This window comes from Salvelinus namaycush, chromosome 1, assembly GCF_016432855.1.
Source record: "Salvelinus namaycush isolate Seneca chromosome 1, SaNama_1.0, whole genome shotgun sequence".
NCBI lineage: Eukaryota > Metazoa > Chordata > Actinopteri > Salmoniformes > Salmonidae > Salvelinus > Salvelinus namaycush.
Window position 1 is genome coordinate 19,488,739 of NC_052307.1, and position 23,917 is coordinate 19,512,655.

Consider the following 23,917-nt stretch of genomic DNA (forward strand, 5'->3'; position numbering starts at 1 on the left):
TGGTACTATCCTCCCATCTCCCACTACTTTAAATACATTGTATTCTATACAAGACATTCAGAATGATTTGTGGTCGAAAGATACAAGGCATAATACATGGGTATAAATATGTTTGTCAAAGCTATAGATGCCCTTAGGATGGTAAATTGTCTGTGACAACCAAGCACCCAGCCCCAACTGAGAATGGATTAGTAATCTCACATAGGATCATGCCTCTCCAAATCATTCAGATAGGCGTAGCATGTAATCCTGGATTACATGAGAAAATTAGACACTTTCTGGATTTTTAGCATGCCGATAAAGTAGTTATCCCACAGAAATACACCTTCTCCGAAGATTATATCTCAACACATAGTTCTCCATGCAAATAACACCAGAAAATAAATCAAGTAAATACAAGCTATAGACTGTGCATCAGGTTTCTGCAGAATAACCGCTAATCAGTGATACAAAAGAAACAGTGATGTTTATTTTTAAAGGAACCAATGCTGTTTCATACACACATCCTCGCTAAGTCGTTAAGCTGGGATGGTGAGACAGACAGGCGACTGAGGGAAAAGAGGAAAGGATGTCAATGAGTATGTAGAGTATTAAGACTGTTGGGGAAATACAGGAACAAGTGATTTAATAGACTTTCTCAGACACAGTGGGTGGAAGAACAGAAAATCTTCTGAACCGACATCAAGAATTCTGAGCAGAATCCCATTAACTCTCCGTGTACATTAATGTTCCCTACAGACTCAGAAAATGTCTTGCTGAATCAGCACCTTGGGGAGCTGTGGGAATAGCAATACAAATGCCTCACAATGCATCTCCAAACGAAATACAATGAAGTGATAGAACATATTGCATGTTATCTAAAATCATGGTGCAAAATCATGTCCCAATGTATTGTACAGTACACAAAATGGCAATGATTTAAGGTAAAGCATCCCATTTGTGAAACAATGAGGGATTTCAATGACCCCAATAAACAGTCAACAACACATAAATAACCAGACATTATCAGTATGTGATACTTCACATCAATTAATGTCAACTTCTATATCATAACACAGGGTAAAATGTTCCACACCTATGTCACTTCATCTCATCTCTGTCTTTCTAAATTTGGAGAGACTGCTCTTAAATACCACGTGAATTCATCTGTTGTTAAAGTCAATCCTACACAGCAGTCACTGGCCGTAACCTGTGTTTCTCATCAACTGATAAAGAGAGACTTGTAAAAACTTCGGCCTCTAATGACTAACATGCACCAACAATACAGTCCAGGAGGAGGAAAGCAACAAATTTGCCAACACACCACATCTTCCCCTTCCCTACCCTGCACTCTCCCTTTTTGCTGGCAGCTGGAATCGCGAACGCACGCACACACACACACACACACACACACACACACACACACACACACACACACACACACACACACACACACACACACACACACACACACACACACACACACACACACACACACACAGATCACTTCCCATTCAACTGGGAATAAAAGCCATCCTGTAACTCTGGTATTCCCAACATAGCATGGTCATGTAGTATGATGGTGTGGTTCCTCCCTCCCAGAGGCTCTGTTATAGCTCTACTCTACCACAGCAGCATGCAACGTTCATGCTCTGATGCACATTAGTCCAGCATGCTTTCACAGTAAATAGAGCCTGTGGTTTGAGATCACACAACACCCACACATGACAAACCACACATGACATTCTGATAGCTTTCAAAGAATGCCTGATCAGTTTGTGGAAAAACACGTGTGACTTGGGAGGTTCATTGGGAGCGTTTGGAGTTTTCTGCAGGGTCTGGATGGTGACAGCTATGAGAGAAGCTGGCTAAATATTTAATGAAGACATCATTATCAGGTACAGGTGGCTGGTCTGTACCATACTTCATCTCCCTGGAAGGAGAACCAAAACTGTCAGCTAAAATAACCATCATGTTCTGTCTCAGCACCAGCTATTTTTACCACTACTCTAACGGTAGTCTTAGATTCTCCCTCTGTCCATGTGGAACCAGACTGTATTATGTTTTAATGTGTGCACTGATAGGGCTCTGCTTGGTGGGTCACCTAGAGAAAAGAGTTAACAGAATAAACATGAATGTGTGTTTACATTAACTGAGAATGTTTGACTTGGGCATAAATGAGTGAAAATAAATACTAAGAGTCTACATAATGATTATAATTGCAAGTACAGCCAGTGTTGATGCTGGAATGTAGGCCAATCATCAATTATGAACCCGTTTTACTTGAGTCTCCAGTTACAGTCAGATTGGAGAGAGAGGTTTATATTGAAAGCTATCAGAGTGAGATGGCAAAGGCTCCTTGTCTGTAAAGGAAACCCTTTACTCATACAGGTTTAGAGACGTGATCCTGGTCTAAGCAGAAGAAAGAGGGGTAGAGGGGAGAGGGGGTTCCCCACCTGGGCACACCTTGTGGCGGTCTGATGGGGAAAACAGCAAAAAAACACAAAGTACAGAGCACAATTATGACAACTTCCAACACAAAGAAAATATGAATATGTTTGCATAAGCAGGTACAATCTAAACAATACAATATTATGAATGGAGATGGGCCTATAATATATGAAACTATTGTGGAAGTGAGAGGAACTGATCTAACTAGAAAAGGCCCTATGCCACATAGCATTTTAGGCCATAATGACACTCCATCAAGGATAATTGGGTTGAATAATGGCTTTCATTGTTCAAGGCAATGTTCATGAAACAGACACAAATCAAGTTGTATTTGCCAAGAAGACACTCCTGCCACTTGTTTGGGTTGCACAAATAACAGTTTGTTTCTTCTGTACGATCAGACATACAGTATCTAACGGACAGAGGACACCTGACAGATGAGGAATGTCTGAAGGAAGACAGAACAATGCCATGTTGTTGAGAGATTTAAGGAAGCAACTTCCCCTAAAACACATCCTGCAACATCTCCTGAGCGGCGTTCGAGGCCGCTAGCTCCACAGTTTGTAGCAGCAGGATGGATGTCAAGAGGTGCATCCAACACAACGACAGCTGAGCCAGGCAGTTAGCACCGTGAGTCCCCTGACCGTGTACAGTAGTGGATGACACATGGCCGTGGCGGTACGGTTCATTCACAATTAGGCAGTGGATCACATGGAGAATGAGGTCCGAGACATGCAGGGAGAATAATGTCCATCATCAACACGGCCGGCTGTCTGTCAGAGTGGCTAGGGGAGGGTGTTGTAAACAAACACACGAGTGGGAATGGAGGCTGGAACTATATGGTCACAGTAAGCAGTCACCAATTTAGATACCTTGATGACACCAGTTTTGAAGACACTAAAGTTCCATGCAGAGAAAATGGCTTTCTTTCTTACTACCTTGTATGAGTAGTCACTGCTTAACTATGTGTGTTTTGTAATGAAAGCATGAGCTGCTATAGAGTAGAAGGATAATTCTCATCACAGCAACAGATGTATTTGTCTAATGCAGTCCAGGTGAATATGTAGTCATGATAAGGGACAAGGAGAATGAACACTGAGGTGACATGCCCCCTGTAGCAGAGAGGAACATGGACACCACAGATGATCTTTGGTCAAGCAGATGAATGTGAGAGAAGACAAGTGGATTATGAAAAGATGAACAGAAGAGAGAGAGATGATTGTGTCCCAGAAGAGAACAGGCCTATGGAATAAGCATAGACCCTGTTACCTCTCACACACAGAGACAGGCAAGATGAGAGAGAGAGAGTGTGAGAGGGAGAGAGAGAGAGAGTGAAAGCATTACCCCATGAAGCTCCTTCAAGAGATCCAAGCCACAAGGAAACAGAAGAGTAACTTTGAGTCAATAGCACACAAAACACATGTACACACACACACACACACACACACATGTACACACACACACACACACACACACACATGTACACACACATGTACACACACACACACACACACACACACACACACACACACACACACACACACACACACACACACACACACACACACACACACACACACACACACACACACACACACACACACACACACACACACACAGCATGAAATATTGCATTTTGTGGAGGTGAATTTAACGCAATTACAACCCCTACTACTGCAAAACACCCCAACCGGTTGCTCTATCAGCATATAAACGACTAGGACATTATGTATTCCTATTCTCCAATTGTGTTTTTATGGAACTAATGGTAGGTTCAGTCAATACCCCAGGCAGCAGCAGCATTAGCAGGCATACAGGACTAAACATAGTGTTTCAACTGAATGGCCCTATTCTCATAACAAAAACAGTTGGACAGAAAACTGAGCCAATAATGAAAACAATATTGCAGCAGTAAGAGGTAACAGACATTATTATTCAGGAGTACATATTCTACTGTATTGTACTGATGCAAGGAATTTCATGATGAGTCATTTCTCTGATGGGAAATTACAAACTAATTATAGTGTATGTAAAAATGCATGCACAGCATGTCTACATATTTTACACCCAGTGTCTGGGAAAATGCAATGAATCAGTTTCCTTGGTCAAATTTGACTTGTGCAATTCTTATTTATTTTTTTAAATGGGAGGGGATTATGAATGTTAGTAAGAAAATATTAAACTTACGAAAATGCAAATGCCACCAGTGCTCCACTGACCACAATGAAGTCCAGAATGTTCCAGAGATCTCTGAAGTAAGAACCAGGATGGAGCAGAAGGCCCAGGTCAACCATCTGGACCAATCAGAGAGCAGGGTTAGATGCTACAGTACACTGAGAGTGGCGGAACCTCCCATAGTCCTACACCAAATGTATTAAATTAAAGCTCCCATGCAGTTTTTGTCATTTTCTTTTTAAATCATAACTGTATGTCTAATAAATCACTGTGTGTGTTAATAGATATTTTATCATTTATTTCCCTGAACCTCTTTGTCCATTGAAATGCTCAGTCTGATCATGTGGGCTTCAGGAAACACATTTGAAGATATTTACATACACAGCTCTGACTGGCTCATAGGATAGTCTAGAACCCACTCCCTTGCCCAGATGAACAGTCATTGGTCTACTATAATCAGATCACATTTTGACATCATGATGTGGGCTAAAAGTTCCATCCCACCCGAACAGGATGAAATTCCAGGCATAAAAAAAAGAAAGGGCATTACCATAATTTTCACAATTTCAGAGTGTTATTTCGACCTCCTTGTGTGGAAATATAATTTAACAAATGAGAAAATCATGTTTTTAACTGCACTGCCCCTTTCATCAACCAGTTGACATGGTGCCCTAGTAGCAGCCTAAGCACAGAGCTTCTCTAAATTTGTACATATTTAATGTATTTTTTGGTGTTTCAAATATATATATAATTTTTATATTTTTTTAAATTTATAACATCACGTTTTTATTGCATATATCTGGAGTTTTTGAGCCACGGATTTGCAAGTAGACTGACTGGTTAACACTTTTTGGCTTGACTAGCTAGTGTCATGACTGTGAGGGTCCAAAGATCAGGTTTTCAATTAATCAACTTCTATCAGACCCCTCTCACCCGCAGAGGGGAGGAGAGATTGATGTGGGGGCTTTGTGACACCTCACGCCCGGTCGTAAATTGTATGCAGCAGAGGACTCTCTTGGCTAATTAGTATCAACCAAAGGAATGTCTTTGTCTGCCAGCCCAAAACTCTAACGTCCAAAAATATTTCTAACCTCCGAATGTGGGAAATGGTCAGTGGGTAGATGTAGAAAACTAATGTCATATTGTATGAACCAAATACTGTATCTAAGGAAGGAAACCCCTTCAGCTGTCAAGTTTTCATCCAACCTGATGTGAATAGAATTTGAAGAATGATTAAACTATTTTTGTTAAGATAGGAATGTGATTTTGGTTTTCTAATGAGATAATCATTTTTGATGTCCTTTGCACATTAAGTAGCCATGCCCCAAGTGAGGTCAGAAAAGCGTGTCATGGAACTGCCCTTTTCGACCAGAGTGCTGAGGACTGGCTAAGAATTAACATATCAGACCAGAAAGACGTGAGACTGTTGTACACACGTTGAAATGGTTAGAAACTCAAACTCTCAATACGAGGTGAAGAAAATTAACTTACCAGACAAGGACATTGCCAGTCTGCAGCTACGCGTGTAAAGTGGTTTGGAACTTTGACTATCTACCCGAGGAAGAGGAGAAGAAAACTGAACGGCTAAGTAGCTGTTCTTTGGAAACAGCCCATTGGAGACCGGACATTGTGTTCTCTAGTGGACAATCAGAGCATGTACAAGTGGCCCACAGGAAAGGCTCACCGAAACAACTTTCCGAGAGGGTGTCACGATCGTCAACGGGACTGAGAGAGGACCAAGGCGCAGCGCGTGGAAAGTACATCTTCTTTTATTTTAAAGAAGGAAAAAACAAAACAACAAACAGAACAGACGACCGTGAAGCTATACAAACATCAGTGCTGACACAAAACACTTCGACATAGACAATTCCCCACAAACAGCTAAAGCCTATGGTTGCCTTAAATATGGCTCCCAATCAGAGACAACAATAACCAGCTGTCTCTAATTGAGACCCAATTCAGGCAACCATAGACTTTCCTAGATACCTACACTCAACCATAGACACAGCTAGACTACTATACTAAACATAAACCCAACTACTCTAATAAACCCCCTAAACCTTACAACCACCCTAGACACTACAAAAAACACATACATTCCCCATGTCACACCCTGACCTAACTAAAATAATTAAGAAAACAAAGAATACTAAGGCCAGGGCGTGACATAACCCCCCCCCCCTTAAGGTGCGAACTCCGGGCGCACCAGCACATAGTCTAGGGGAGGGTCTGGGTGGGCGTCCGTCCACGGCGGCGGCTCCGGCACTGGTCGTGGTCCCCACCCCACCATAGTCACTACCCGCTTACGTAGCCTCCTCCAAATGGCCACCCTCCACATTAACCCCACTGGATTAAGGGGCAGCACCGGACTAAGGGGCAGCACCGGACTAAGGGGCAGCACCGGACTAAGGGGCAGCACCGGACTAAGGGGCAGCACCGGACTAAGGGGCAGCACCGGACTAAGGGGCAGCACCGGACTAAGGGGCAGCACCAGGATAAGGGGCAGCACCAGGATAAGGGGCAGCACCAGGATAAGGGGCAGCTCCGGACTGAGGGACGGCAGCTCCGGACTGAGGAACGGATCCTGGCTGGATGACGGCTCTGGCGGATCCTGGCTGGACGGCTCTGGCGGATCCTGGCTGGACGGCTCATGGCTGGCTGACGGATCTGGCTGCTCATGGCTGGCTGACGGATCTGGCTGCTCATGGCTGGCTGACGGATCTGGCTGCTCATGGCTGGCTGACGGATCTGGCTGCTCATGGCTGGCTGACGGATCTGGCTGCTCATGGCTGGCTGACGGATCTGGCTGCTCATTGCTGGCTGACGGATCTGGCTGCTCATGGCTGGCTGACGGCTCTGGCAGATCCTGTCTGGTTGGCGGCTCTGGCAGATCCTGTCTGGTTGGCGGCTCTGGCAGATCCTGTCTGGTTGGCGGCTCTGGCAGATCCTGTCTGGTTGGCGGCTCTGGCAGATCCTGTCTGGTTGGCGGCTCTGGCAGATCCTGACTGACGGCTCTAGCGGCTCCTGACTGACTAACGGCTCTGACGGCTCGGGACAGACGGGCGGCTCTAATGGCTCGGGGCAGACGGATGGCTCAGACGGCGCTGGGGAGACGGATGGCTCAGATGGCGCTGGGGAGACGGATGGCTCAGATGGCGCTGGGCAGACGGATGGCTCAGATGGCGCTTGGCAGACGGGTGGCTCAGATGGCGCTTGGCAGACGGGCAGTTCAGGCACCGCTGTGCAGACGGCAGACTCTGGCCGGCTGAGGCGCACTGTAGGCCTGGTGCGTGGTGCCGGAACTGGAGGCACCGGGCTAAGGACACGCACCTTCAGGCTAGTGCGGGGAGAAGGAACAGGGCATACTGGACCCTGGGGACGCACATTAGGCCTAGTGCGTGGTGCCGGAACTGGTGGTACCGGGCTGGGGACACGCATCTCAGGGCTAGTGCGGGGAGCAGCAACAGGATGCACAGGACTCTGGAGACGCACAGGAGGCTTGGTGCGTGGTGCCGGAATTGGTGGTACCGGGCTGGAGACACGCACCATAGGACGAGTGCGTGGAGGAGGAACAGGGCTCTGGAGACACACTGGAAGCCTGGTGCGTGGTGTAGGCACTGGTGGAACTGGACTGGGGCGGGGAGGTGGCGCCGGAAATACCGGACCGTGCAGGCGTACTGGTTCCCTTGAGCACCGAGCCTGCCCAACCTTACCTGGTTGAATGCTCCCCGTCGCCCTACCCGTGCGGGGAGGTGGAATAACCCGCACCGGGCTATGTAGGCGAACCGGGGACACCATGCGTAAGGCTGGTGCCATGTATGCCGGCCCGAGGAGACGCACTGGAGACCAGACGCGTTGAGCCGGCTTCATGACACCTGGCTCAATGCCCAATCTAGCCCTACCAGTGCGGGGAGGTAGAATAACCCGCACCGGGCTATGAACACGTACAGGAGACACCGTGCGCTCTACTGCATAACACGGTGTTCGCCCGTACTCCCGCTCTCCACGGTTAGCCTGGGAAGTGGGCGCAGGTCTCCTACCTGCCCTCGGCCCACTACCTCTAAGCCCCCCCCCAAGAAATTTTTTGGGCTGACTCACAGGCTTCCTACCGCGTCGTCGTGCTGCCTCCATTCGCCGGTATCCCTCCTCACACTGCGCCAGAGAATCCCAGGCTGGCTCCGGCACTCGCCCTGGGTCGATCGCCCACCTGTCGATCTCCTCCCACATAGTGTAGTCCATATTACGCTCCCATTTCCATTCCTCCTTGCGCTGCTCCTGTTGCCGCTTTTCACGCTGCTTGATCCCGCATTGGTGGGGAATTCTGTCACGATCGTCAACGGGACTGAGAGAGGACCAAGGCGCAGCGCGTGGAAAGTACATCTTCTTTTATTTTAAAGAAGGAAAAAACAAAACAACAAACAGAACAGACGACCGTGAAGCTATACAAACATCAGTGCTGACACAAAACACTTCGACATAGACAATTCCCCACAAACAGCTAAAGCCTATGGTTGCCTTAAATATGGCTCCCAATCAGAGACAACAATAACCAGCTGTCTCTAATTGAGACCCAATTCAGGCAACCATAGACTTTCCTAGATACCTACACTCAACCATAGACACAGCTAGACTACTATACTAAACATAAACCCAACTACTCTAATAAACCCCCTAAACCTTACAACCACCCTAGACACTACAAAAAACACATACATTCCCCATGTCACACCCTGACCTAACTAAAATAATTAAGAAAACAAAGAATACTAAGGCCAGGGCGTGACAGAGGGCTTGGTTCCGACCGAGATAAGCGATGAACGAACGGCATTCAACTCGTAAATAGATTCATTATTTATTTTTTCCAAACGGGCAGCGGTTCGTGTGCAAGGTATATGATTAATGTGAAGACAGTCCTAGAATGTATCCACGATAAATGTCCCTTTTTCTCTCGCTCTCTACTTTCCGCACCCCCTTCTCCATCTCTGTGTAATAAGCCGGCATATCTTGTCAGTCCCCTCGGGACCTTTGTCTCATGTAAGTGTGTATGTGTATTCTGTGTTATTATTTAGTTAGCTAGTAAATAATAATTCAACCAATTTGTGCAGATCCAATAAGGTTACAACTGTTCAGAATGAGACTGATATGAGGTCATGATTAATAAGTGACTTATCAACATATAACTTATCTATCTTCTCGAGTTCGGGAGATGGTAACTCGTTAAACAACTTCTTCCGTGGTGCCCCAAATCCTAATGAGTTCATTGTTACATCATTCATTTAATTGAGTTACAATTCAACATAGTTAGTGGATTAAATAAATAACAGCCATTAGATTAATGAAAGTAAAGTCACAACACTAGCTAAAAAAATTCATCTGGACATCTGTTTCACCTGGCTGCCAATTCCAGATCTTTTGAGAACATAATTTGAGGAGTCGCCTGAAGCATGAGAGGAATGGGAGACAGAGGAATACAGCAGTGCTAAGGCCAAGGGCTCATAGTGAGGACAACTGGCTACTATTCTGAACTTTGTATGGTGAGCTTTCTGGCGCCCAAAGCTTCTGAGACATCACCCAAGTAGATGCTACACAGAGTGGAAGAGAAGTCCAGCGGTTATAAGACTCAGGGTGGTTCCCAGACTTGCCCTCTACAAGATCATCAGCAGACTCCATCATCATCATCTACCTTCATCTGTCCAGCTCCCTTCACTCAAGCAATGAACTGACCCTCTCCATCTTTGGATGTCAAAGACTTGGCCTCTATTGGTTGACCTGTCATGATATATTGCTTGACCTGTCATGATATATTGCTTGACCTGTCATGATATATTGCTTCTTTGTTTTTTTTGCTCTGGAAGCACTTTGAGATTCTATGATAAGTGCTATAGAAAAGTAATACATTATTATTATTAAAGAGCTCTCACTTAGTAATGCATTTAATTAAACATGGGATGTGGCATGAGGCCAATATAACTATAGAAGTAACTGAGTGAAAAACAAAGAAATCAATCCTAGTCTAATATAGTGGAAGACTAAGACAGCTGCCAAAATTATCTGAAAACATGTTATTTTTGTTCAGTCATTTAGCATGTAGTAAACATCACATGCTATCCAAGCTCTTACCTTAATCACCATCTCAAATGTGAAAACTCCCGTAAAGACATAGTCCAGATACTTGAGCACCTGAACAGGAGAGTGAGTGCATTAGCAATAAAAAACACAGCTAAAAGGCCATGCAAAATGAATTATTCCTCCAGCTCATTTGAACAGCTGTCTGGTCCTTTCCTTGCTTACAGATCGATTTGGATGAACTTTGTTGTCACACCTGTCATTATTTTTCTGACTGAGTAATCGGAGATGTCATGACAGTGTAGATATAAATCAGGGATGGGCAACTGGCAGCCCACAGATCAATTTCCCCAAAATGTTGTGCATCAGCAGTTTTTATCTCGTTATGTCAGTCACTGACAGTCACTCAATTAGCACTTGTCAGCAAAAGGGCCCGCTCTGACTGCACCTCAGGTTTTTTGTGGCCACCACCCCCATCAAAGTTGTCCATCCCTCTGGTGTACATGTAGATGTACGGACTATGGCTGCCAGATTGAGGGGACGTGTGTGTGTCTGGCATGTCTGCCTGTGTGTGGTGTGTGTGTGTGTGTGTGTGTAGACTCACATTGTTGCGTGGAGCGTTGGCCTGGACAGGGTCCTCAGCAGCCAATGCAATGCTACTCATAGATATCACTACCAGGATACACATCTCAAAGTACCGCAGGCTCACAATGTAATGACACAGACGCCGCACCCTGGAAAAGATGGAGAGAAAGAGAGAGAGAGAAATATATACACAGCTAACCTGCGAGACATCATCTAATGTAAACACTGTTCCTAGTAATGGCTGGTTGCATATAGACAGGCTATCACACTGGCTGGTTGCATATAGACAGGCTATCACAGTGGCTGGCTGCATATAGACAGGCTATCACACTGGCTGGTTGCATATAGACAGGATATCACAGTGGCTGGCTGCATATAGACAGGCTATCACACTGGCTGGTTGCATATAGACAGGCTATCACAGTGGCTGGTTGCATATAGACAGGCTATCACACTGGCTGGTTGCATATAGACAGGCTATCACACTGGCTGGTTGCATATAGACAGGCTATCACACTGGCTGGTTGCATATAGACAGGCTATCACACTGGCTGGTTGCATATAGACAGGCTATCACAGTGGCTGGCTGCATATAGACAGTGTCATAACTCTCCTGTGAAGATCTGAAGGATCAGGTTGCAGTGGGTCCACTCTACAGCGCCCTCTCTCTCTCGCAGAGGGAGGGTGGAGAGGACCACTTTATGGTGGTCGTAAAATACGCTGCCTCTATGCTCTGTAGTGTTTGAGATTGGAATGTAAACTCTGGAACACAGAGACACACTAGGACATCAAAAGTTTGAATAATTGAACAGTATTTCTGTATTCCAAGCAGTTGAAATGGTCCGTGGACACTTAAGGGACAATCATGTCGAGTTTTTTCATTTGGTGACCTCTCGAAGGACATGAAACACACATTACTGTGTCTTTGGTTGTGTACACTTCTCAATTATGGGGTTTACATCTAAATGTTGTGAAACATATATTTTTATATGTTTTATAACTATTTGTGAAAAGATGAAATGTGATGTTAGCCTTCTAAATGAGAGTATGGGTTTTCATATGAAGTTTAACTTGTCAGTGGCCACGCCCCCGTGAGTACATACATTTACATTGGCATCATGGAAAGCCCCCTTCTTCCACAGAGTATAAAACCACCCGTGACAAAATTTACATTAGACCAGAAAATATGGCGCTGTCACTACATGTTGAAATGGTTGGCAAAACAAACTAGAGTCAAGATAATGCCGAGACGAGGTCCCCATGTTGGAATGGCTATCACTCTAGAGACCAAAACATGCCGGGTGAACTACAACTCTATCAAAGGACAAAATCAGAAAACATGAAGCGGTAGCTACCCGTTGAAATGGTTGGCAACTCTACAAGAGTCAAAAACGCAGGGACGAGGTCCCCACATTGAAATGGCTAAGAAATCTACAAACTAAAGAACAATTATTCAGGCTCCAGCTGTTTAAATACTTTAGTCTGGTAAACGCATCCAATCTAAGAACATTTCTGAATGGGACTCTGAAGTATCCATTATAACAACCTACAACTCCGATGGACTCTGATCTCTGGTGGACAAACCAGAGGCTTCCTGTAGACTGATTATCCAGCAAACGGACCGGCGATCGCGGAGAGGGACAGCCAAAAATTGTAAATTGCAATTTCTTTTCGAATGAGCGGTTGTTCATGTTCAAAGTATTAGCAATTTCTATGAGTGTCGTTATCCTCTCTGAGTTTCCCGCTCTTGAGTGTCCCCACCCCCCTTTCCTTGTCTACCAAGCCGTCATATCGGCTTAGCCCACTAGGGACTTTCTATCATGTCAGTAACCAATGTACCACCTTGTGTGTGTGTTTATGTAATTCTGTGAATGATTAAGTTAGTTAGTACATAACTAATTAAGCCAATTTGTATATTGCTGATTCATGATCTAGGCTAGGGTTCGAGCAGATATCCAAGGGTTTGAGACATTCAGAATATGACTGATGAGGTAATAATACATTAATAAGTGGCTGTAATCAATAAGACATGAAAATATCTGAAGAGTTATATTCGGGAAATTGAAACTCTATAAACAACATATTCCCGTGGTGCCCCGACTTCCTAGTTAATTAAAGTTACATGATTAGATTAAATTGCGTAATTAAATTATACATAGAGAATTGATTTGATAATATACAGTGATGATATGATGACATATGAATGATAGTGAATGATTGTCAACACTATAACAACAGGCTAACACAATGGCTGGCTGCATATAGACAGGCTATCACAGTTTGCTGTTAATTGATCGTAGGTTTATGCAAAGGTTTACAGGAAATCTACAAAGATGGACATTTGAGTGAGTGTGTGGATTTAAAGAAAAGTGCTAGTCAATTGCATTTAAGATATGCACTATAATGTTAACAGGAGTTAAAAGTGGGACCATGTGACAATGTTCTCATGCAGCCACGGACTACATGGAAGGCAGAGTGTGTGTGGTTTGAATGGTATGGGTTGTGTAGCATATAGTATAGAGCTGCCCACGCCACGTGGCCCACTCACATGTTGGTCTGGCCAAACACAAACATGGAGCTGTAGGGGAGGATGGGTCTGGGTCCGGTCCGAGTCAACGCCTCCAGGGTCTTCTTCTCCTCGTTCATAGGCATGGTCTCACAGTCTATACTGTTCACTGGGACACACATACAAAGCTTTAGATACACCTCAGCAACACAGGACACTGAACTAACAGTACTCGAGTGAAAATAGATTTACGAAACTGACTGGGGATGAGTGTTAGGGTTAAGGTTGGTACTGACTGGGGATGAGTGTTAGGGTTAAGGTTGGTACTGACTGGGAGATGAGTGTTAGGGTTAAGGTTGGTACTGACTGGGGAGAAGGGGGGTTTCCCCAGGCGGGGTGACAGGGGGGATGTGGATGGCCGTCCGTCCTGTCCGTCTGACGTTCCTCTGGTTGTCTGAGTCCTCAGGTATCTCTGTGCCCCACCTCTGATCTCCAGGGTCCTGCTGGGTGCTAGTGGCCATGGAGTCGCCCTCAGACTCCACATATCTGTCCCTGGGAAACAGAGGAAATGACCATAGAGCACAACTCATTGATCTCTGGTACTAAGTAGACATCTGTTCCTCTAAAATAACATTATGGGATATGCTTTCATCATTGCAAAATGATGTACCATATAGATTTGCACTAGTTAACCAATATAGTCATGCAGAAGTCATCTGGAGACGTAAGAGAGAGAGCCAGGGACTGAGACAGTCTTACCTGTGGCTCTTCCCCCTCTCCCTCTCGCTGTGCTCCTCTCCCTTCAGTGTGGACTGGCCCCTGTAACTGTGGGTCTTCTGTCTCCTCCTCTCCCCATTGGCCCCGTTCTCTCCCCTGGAGCATCTCTCTCCTGAGCGGCCATCTTTGTGGCGTGACCTGCGCTCATCCTTGCGTCCGCTGTTGACAGTGCCGTTACCCTCTCTGGCCTGTCTGTGGGAGTGGTGGTGGCGGTGCTCTCTCTCTCCCGTCCCAGTTCCCCCTCCACCTCCCTCGTCCACTGAGGTCTGGTGGTGGTGCCTCCTGCCACCCTCTCGGCTGTGCGACCTCTCACTCTTCCCCTCCTTACTCCGAGTCCCGTTGGGGTCCTTGCTGTGACTGTGATGGACATGGTGCCTACCCTCTTTGCCTGGATCTCCATTCTCATTGGCCTCGTCGATGGGTCTCTCCCTGTCCCGGTGGCGCCTACGTGGCTGGGGGCCGGCCGGGTCCCCAGGGTTATCTGTCTCCTCAGGGGTCCGGGGCTTGAGGTGGCCCATGGGGCCGGGGCCGTCGTGGGGCTCCACGACCAGGGGCCGGTCCAGGTGGGTCTTCATGTCAGGGCGGATGTGCAGGGCGGAGGACATGCGTAGCCTCTCCTCAGGGTCCAGCTCGCTGTACAGGGCCTCACTGCTGGCCCGCAGGTTGTGTCTCCTCAGCTGAGTGGTGCGCTGCTCCCACACTGACATCATCTTCAGAGACTTCTGCTGCTCCTTACTGCAGGTGGAGAGACAGAGCAGAGGGACAGGGTAGTTCACCTTTAATAGGGTCACTGAAAAACTCTCCTTTACTGCATGAGTTACATGTATTTGAAGAGAAGGATAAAAACAGAATTATGGAATACATCCCATATCAGAAGACATAAAACTCCTGCATGCTGAATTATACACAGTATGCAAGTACAATGGAGGTTTTTTCACAGCAAAACAGTCCGGTCCCACTCCATTATCACAGGTAAAAAGAAAGCCTTTATGGTAGACCAAGGCCATGCTCTGACATGCTTCATTTGCGTGTCTTTAGAGTATTTTGAAATGGTTGAACACATGCATTCTAAATCAGTAGTCTTCCTACCACACGTATTCCAATACATCAAACATTACTTTCTTTGCTGTGTATGAAACAGAATTAACTTTCCTACAACAGCATGAAAACTATATACAGTTGAAGTCTGAAGTTTACATACACCTTAGCCAAATACATTTAAACTCAGTTTTTCACAATTTCTGACATTTAATCCTAGTAAAAATTGTCTTAGGTCAGTTAGGATCACCACTTTATTTTAAGAATGTGAAATGTCAGAATAATAGTAGAGAGAAAGATTTATTTAAGCTTTTATTTATTTCATCACATTCCCAGTGGGTCAGAAGTTTACATACACTCAATTAGTATTTGGTAGCATTGCCTTTAAATTGTTTAACTTGGGTCAAATGTTTCAGGTAGCCTTCCACAAGCTTTCTACAATAAGTTGGGTGAATTTTGGCCCATTCCTCCTGACAGAGCTGGTGTAACTAAGTCAGGTTTGTAGGCCTTCTTGCTCGCACACACTTTTTCAGTTCTGCCCTCAAATTTTCTATAAGATTGAGGTCAGGGCTTTGTGATGGACACTCCAATACCTTGACTTTGTTGTCCTTAAGCCATTTTGCCGCAACTTTGGATGTTTGCTTAGGGTCATTGTCCATTTGGAAGAACCATTTGCCCAAGCTTTAACTTCCCGACTGATGTCTTGAGATGTTGCTTCAATATATCCACATCATTTTCCTGCCTCATGATGCCATCTATTTTGTGAAGTGCACCAGTCCCTCCTGCAGCAAAGCACCCCCACAACATGATGCTGCCACCCCCATACTTCACTGTTGGGATGGTGTTCTTCGGCTTGCAAGCATCTCCATTTTTCCTCCAAACATAACAATGGTCATTATGGCCAAACATTTCTATTTTTGTTTCATCAGACCAGAGGATATTTCTCCAAAAAGTATGATCTTTGTCCCCATGTGCAGTTGCAAACCGTAGTCTGGCTTTTTTATGGTGGTTTTGAGCAGTGGCTTCTTCCTTGCTGAGCAGCCTTTCAGGTTATGTCGATATAGGACTCGTTTTACTGTGGATATAGATACTTTTTTACCGGTTTCCTCCAGCATCTTCACAAGGTCCTTTGCTGTTGTTCTGGGATTGATTTGCACTTTTCGCACCAAAGTACGTTAATCTCTAGGAGACAGAACGCGTCTCCTTCCTGAGCGGTATGACGGCTGCGTGGTCCCCATGGTGTTTATACTTGCGTACCATTGTTTGTACAGATGGGCGTGGTACCTTCAGGCATTTGCAAATTGCTCCCAAGGATGAACCAGACTTGTGGAGGTCTACAATTTTTTTTCTGAGGTCTTGGCTGATTTCTTTTGATTTTCCCAAGAGGCACTGAGTTTGAAGGTAGGCCTTGAAATACATCCACAGATATACCTCCAATTGACTCAAATTATGTCAATTAGCCTATCAGAAGCTTCTAAAGCCATGACATAATTTTCTGGAATTTTCCAAGCTGTTTAAAGGCACAGTCAACTTCGTGTATGTAAACTTCTGACACACTGGAATTGTGATACAGTGAATTATAAGTGAAATAATCTGTCTGTAAACAATTGTTGGAAAAATGACTTGTGTCATGCACAAAGTAGATGTTCTAACTGACTTGCCAAAACTATAGTTTGTTAACAAGAAATGTGTGGAGTGGTTGAAAAACGAAATTTAATTACTCAAACCTAAGTGTATGTAAACTTCCAACTTCAACTGTATACTATCATGTCTACTTGTTCTAGCCTAGTGGTCATTTTCAACCCCAGGGCTGCAATCTTTCCTCCATTACTTACCTGACAACAGAGTATAGCTCTAAACTATGAGGTCTCTGACTTGGGGTGAATGGAGAGGAAGCAGGGGATTATTTGAGTGAATTTACAGTATAGTGTACGGTATACTATAAGGAGGAAATGATACATGCTTATGTAGGGCAAAATAAAGAAGCCGGACAAGATTTTGGTTCCATCCTGCTTCAATAATGTAAACACGATGATGATGATGGTCATCACCAGGAAGGTATACATGCTATACAAGTAGATTGACATGGCCACCATAAGTTAGTTGACCTCAAGTGGTGATGGACTGGGGAGCAGACATAACTCCTAAAACACATAAAGGAGCACATTGAAACAAACAAGGGACAGACTAAGAGTAAGCTCCCTGCCATTAACAGGTTAGGAGACATTGAAACAAACAAGGGACAGACTAAGAGTAAGCTCCCTGCCATTAACAGGTTAGGAGACATTGAAAACAAACACAGGTGGAACAAGAGTTTATAAAGACTGACAGAGGAGAAACATGGGGCGACACAAATAACACAGAAACCAAATAACTTTCTTCACTGAGAGGAGAACTAAAACTAAAGAAGACAAGGGAAAGACCCAGATGTTGATATTGCACTACAATAAGGAGATTTAGTACTTGACTTTATCTTAAACACGTGTGTGTGTGTGTGTGTGTGTGTGTGTGTGTGTGTGTGTGTGTGTGTGTGTGTGTGTGTGTGTGTGTGTGTGTGTGTGTGTGTGTGTGTTTTGCCTCTCCAGCTGCTTGACAGTGGCATCTGGTCCTGTGGCACATGGTGGCCATTACAGTGCTGCTCAGATGGAACTGCTGACTCACTGAGCGTCAGCGACAGTTTCTAGTGGCTTTGCTGTGGGTCATTAAGACAGGGAGTGAGAACGGCTTTCAGTCTCTCCTCTACAGAACGTCTGCTCTACACAGCAGGGGCTTGCTGTTAACCCAGCCCAGTCCAGTCCAGCAGCACAACAGACTACCTCTGAGTGGTAAACCCAGTATAGGCAGGAAGTCATTCTTTAGAGAGGGAGAGTCACAAGGAGAGCTCAGTCACTGCAACAAGTGCAGATGTACAGTATTCAATACATTCACTGGTCCATCATGACAAACATATGTAGATACAGCATGAGCATACCATCTCATGACACCCATTACTGAGGCAGGCTTCCACATTCATCTGCAACAGTTCAACACAGTGGAAAACTCATAATGGTATGACACCATGCTTAGGGGAACAGTTGGGAGTCAAGGGGGAGACGGAGGAAGGGGGGGGGGGGGGTAGCCTGGTGGTCCAGTGTGGGCTTTAGCCTCTCTGTGTTCGTTTCCAGCCAAGCCCAACATTAAAAGGCATGATAACGATAGAATAATTGGCTACTGTACATAGTGAATGGGACCCAGGCTAGGAAGGAGGAGGGTGATGAAGTAAAGTGTAACGGAGAGTAAACACTCACAGTGAATTAACGCTGCAGACGGACGAGCTGCGAGAGAGTGTACCTCGACTTTGCTTTACAAAACTGCACATGCAAAAAAACAAAAGTTGGGGGAGGGAGAACAAAAGAGGGGGAGAGTTCAGGGTCAGAAGGAGGACAGGACACCCTCTTTCCATCCATCCACCTGTCTGTCCCTGTACTTTCCTATTAGACGTCAACTCAATGGGAGTCTCAGTTTGAGACCAGCAGACTGAGGAAACAAAGGAATGATAGTAGCAGTTTTGAGACGTTCAACCTCCAAGACAATAGTGAATATAGTCATATCTCACAATGCAGAGACACAAATCTCTGTGCAAGAGATTTATAGGTGCCATGTTTCAAGTCCAGTTACATTACATTTATAATTAGTTTGAAGAAATTTGGAGGACAAAATTCTCAAAACAAATATTAATAAGGTTCTCAAATTGATGGCTACATCACATTTTTTAAATAAGATAAAACAGTGCTTTGAAACATTTAAGACAAAAGACACAGAATCACATATCCTGCTAACATCTACTATGAAGACACTAATCGCAGGTGTTATGATATGCTCAAAATCTCATGTGGACTATCTATTTAGCTAGCTCAATTGACATTTTATGTTAAGTGCCTGTGGCTCAAAAGAGATTAGTGGTGGGGCCCAACAATGGTATACACCACAGAACCATGTGTCTGAATGTACAGCATTGCATGCTCAATCTATGCTCATTGTTTATGAAATTACCTTGCTGGCATTGCCCTCTCCGCTCCATGTTGGCCTGTGTACAGCATACTGTGTAGCCTATGTGGGGGTGGGAGCCAGAGTATTAAGGTATCTCTGACCCTTCTTAAGCCTTTTACTAACTGCTTCTCACACATTTACAACATTGAGCCCTACAGTGACTCAAAGAGAGAACACATGATCTATCAAAACACCAGACATTGGGAACAGAAGGGTTAAATCATTCGAAACTCAGAACACAATCCACAAAAAAACTGGGCCTACAGACAGGATAATACAACTTACAGTATATAGAGCCACAAACAACACAACATCTCATGTAGACAAACTTAAAATAATATAAAAGAGCATCTCTCAGGAGGGGGATACAGTGTGGTGTGCTTGGGGGGGGGCAGAGAGGTAAGCAGGGGGAAACTGGATCAAACGCCATATCATGACTTACGCTGTGATGGAGATGTTAGCTGCCGACATGGGGCTGACCTCCTTCACCTCCTTGACCTTCTGGAGGGCCATCTTCTTAGTGATGGCCACCTCCTGCTCCTCCTCGTCCTGGGGAGCACATACACACAGAGGGAAAAAGATCACACAGGGGTGGGTAGGAGGGCCATCAATGGAGACATGATGATAAGCCCTGCCACAAGCCAACAAATCAACGACATCAACTCTTTCTGGAGTGACCGCTAAGATTTAAGCCTCTTCCCCATAGGTGAAATATTAATGGTCGAAAAGCCTACAACCAGTTAGGAGATTTATTGCTTTGAGTTATTGACCAGGACAAACAGCAGTCATCCCAGAACAGCACCAGACGACAGGGTAAGGGAACTAGTAAAGCAAGGCACTCTATAACCTAATAGGAATATTACCTGTCTAATTCAACAAGCATAAATACAGGGATTAAATTCCATGTGTCGTTTGATTAGACAGCTGACTTTTATGATGGATCATCAGCTGAACTCTTGCTATCTCTCTCTCGTTCCGAGGCTGGAAGCCCTACTGTACTATGTACCATTACCTTAGTGAGCTCCTGTGCGTTTGCAAGGTTGTCAACAGCGATGGCCAAGAAGACATTGAGTAGAGTGTCTGATCAGTGAGTGGTCAGGTAAGTTCAAACAGTCAATCAATCAATATTTACATCGGATCCTAATCATCCTATACAGTAGAGCTTGACATTAACTATTTTTTGCCACTTTCCCTTCAGACAAGTAGGACTGATTTTTCACTTGTCCCCCCCCCCCCCCCCAAAAAAAAGGTGTAACACCATTTTTACATAATTGTATGATGCAAGGAAGCACTTTACAAAATAAAATGCATTACAATATTTTTTACCATAGAGAATCAGACAAAAATGTAGGCTACACGCTGCCTATTGGCTTCTTTGCATATTCAAGCCTGCTTCAAAATACAACACTGCCCCTTTAACACAAATCAAACATTTTATTTGTCACATGCGCCGAATACAACAGGTGTTACCATGAAATGCTTAGTTACAAGCCCTTAATCAACAATCCAGTTAAGAAAAAATAAGAAAAATATTACAATAACGAGGCTATATACAGGTGGTACCGATACCGAGTCAATGTGCGGGGGTACAAGTTAGTCAAGGTAATTGAGGTAATATGTAGGTAGGGTTAAAGTGACCGTGCATAGATAATAAACAGTGAGTAGCAGCAGCATAAAAAAAGGGGGGAGGGGGTCAATGCAAATGGTCCGGGTAGCCATTTCATTAACTGTTCAGCAGTCTTATGGCTTGGTGGTAGAAGCTGTTAAGGAGCCTTTAACCCAATTAGTTCCACTATACAGCCGGCACATTTTGGACTAAGCCCTTTAAAACATTTTGTGTTTGAGCTACAGACCATTAGTTTGTGTGATAAACGGGGACAGAGCTAGAGCAGTGTTGGTGAGACAAGGGTGGATCCCGAAGGACTTTATACAAACATTTCCGTAGAGTCCAAATGGTTTGAGCTACAAACTGTTAAAAGCTATCTATGAAAAGCTGAGACTCTCATGAACCTGCACATGTAACATGTTTTGTTTACAAGCTACACAAGAGTGGTTAGAAGGTAAGGGGTTCTTCTACATAGAAGATCATAGGAAAGAAAATGGTGCCGGAGGGGATGGCTGCTGTTTTACGGGCTCCTAACCAATTGTGCTATTTTGTGTGGTTTTTTTTCGTATTGTTTGTAACTTTTATGGTACGTAATGTTTCTGCTTCCATCTCCTATGACCAAAAAGAGCTTCTGGATATCATAACAGCAATTACTCACCTCGAACTGGACAAAGATTATTTCATTATAGAGTCTGACGTGAAGGATTTACTGCTGCTTCCGGACCAGGCCCCAATCCCCCTCATTCACATGAAGAGGAGACTGAGATATAGAGGCGCTGATCCGGGTGCCTTGTGAGAATTCTTGGCGAGTGGGTAACCCACTTCTACCCTCCTTCCTATTGGCCAACATGCAATCACTTGAGAATAAACTGGATGAGCTCTGTTCGAGACTATCCTACCAAAGGGACATTAAAAACTGAACCGTAACCAGAAGCCATGGATTACAGGCAACATCCACACTGACCTAAAGGCTAGAGATGCCGCTTTCAAGGAGCGGACAATAATGCAGACACTTATGAGAAATCCCGCTATGCCCTCAGACGAACTATCAAACAGTGAAAGCGTCCATACAGGACGGATTGAATCCTACTACACCGGCTCTGATGCTCGTTGGATGTGGCAGGGCTTGCAAACTATTATGGATCGGAAAGTCGTGCTATAAATTCTCAAACAACACAAAAATTCCTTGATGCCCTTCCAGACTCCTTCTGCCTACCCAAGGACGTCAGAGGACAAAAAACAGTTAACCACCTAACTGAGGAACTCAATTTAACCTTGCGCTATACCCTAGATGCAGTTGCACCCCTAAAAACGAAAAACATTTGTCATAAGAAACTAGCTCCCTGGTATACAGAAAATACCCGAGCTTTGAAGCGAGCTTCCAGAAAATTGGAACGGAAATGGCGCCACACCAAACTGGAAGTCTTCTGACTAGCTTGGAAAGACAGTACCGTGCAGTACCGAAGAGCCCTCACTGCTGCTCGATCATCCTACTTTTCCAACTTAATCGAGGAAAATAAGAACAACCCAAAATTTCTTTTTGATACTGTTGCAAAGCTAACTAAAAAGCAGCATTCCCCAAGAGAGGATGGCTTTCACTTCAGCAGTAATAAATTCATGAACTTCTTTGAGGAAAAGATCATGACCATTAGAAAGCAAATTACGGACTCATCTTTGAATCTGCGTATTCCTCCAGGGCTTAGCTGTCCTGGATCTGCACAGCTCTGCCAGGGCCTGGGATCGGGAGAGACACTTAAGTGTTTTAGTACTATATCTCTTGACACAATGATGAAAATGATCATGGCCTCTAAACCTTCAAGCTGCATACTGGATCCTATTCCTACTAAACTACTGAAAGAGCTGCTTCCTGTGCTTGGCCCTCCTATGTTGAACATAATAAACAGCTCTCTATCCACCGGATGTGTACCAAACTCACTAAAAGTGGCAGTAATAAAGCCTCTCTTGAAAAAGCCAAACCTTGACCCGGAAAATATAAAAAACTATCGGCCTATATCGAATCTTCCATTCCTCTCAAAAATTTTAGAAAAAGCTGTTGCGCAGCAACTCACTGCCTTCCTGAAGACAAACAATGTATACGAAATGCTTCAGTCTGGTTTTAGACCCCATCATAGCACTGAGACTGCACTTGTGAAGGTGGTAAATGACCTTTTAATGGCGTCAGACCGAGGCTCTGCATCTGTCCTCATGCTACTAGACCTTAGTGCTGCCTTTGACACCATCGATCACCACATTCTTTTGGAGAGACTGGAAACCCAAATTGGTCTACACGGACAAGTTCTGTCCTGGTTTAGATCTTACCTGTCGGAAAGATATCAGTTTGTCTCTGTGAATGGTTTGTCCTCTGACAAATCAACTGTACATTTCGGTGTTCCTCAAGGTTCCGTTTTAGGACCACTATTGTTTTCACTATATATTTTACCTCTTGGGGATGTTATTCGAAAACATAATGTTAACTTTCACTGCTATGCAGATGACACACAGCTGTACATTTCAATGAAACATGGTGAAGCCCCAAAATTGCCCTCGCTAGAAGCCTGTGTTTCAGACATAAGGAAGTGGATGGCTGAAAACTTTCTACTTTTAAACTCGGACAAAACAGAGATGCTTGTTCTAGGTCCCAAGAAACAAAGAGATCTTCTGTTAAATCTGACAATTAATCTTGATGGTTGTAAAGTCGTCTCAAA

General features: G+C 44.6%; 1 pseudogene; it reads right to left on the reverse strand.

Annotated features, from left to right (window-relative positions):
* Window positions 1-23,917, reverse strand: part of LOC120050852 — a 121,628-nt pseudogene that overhangs the window by 23,140 nt on the left and 74,571 nt on the right.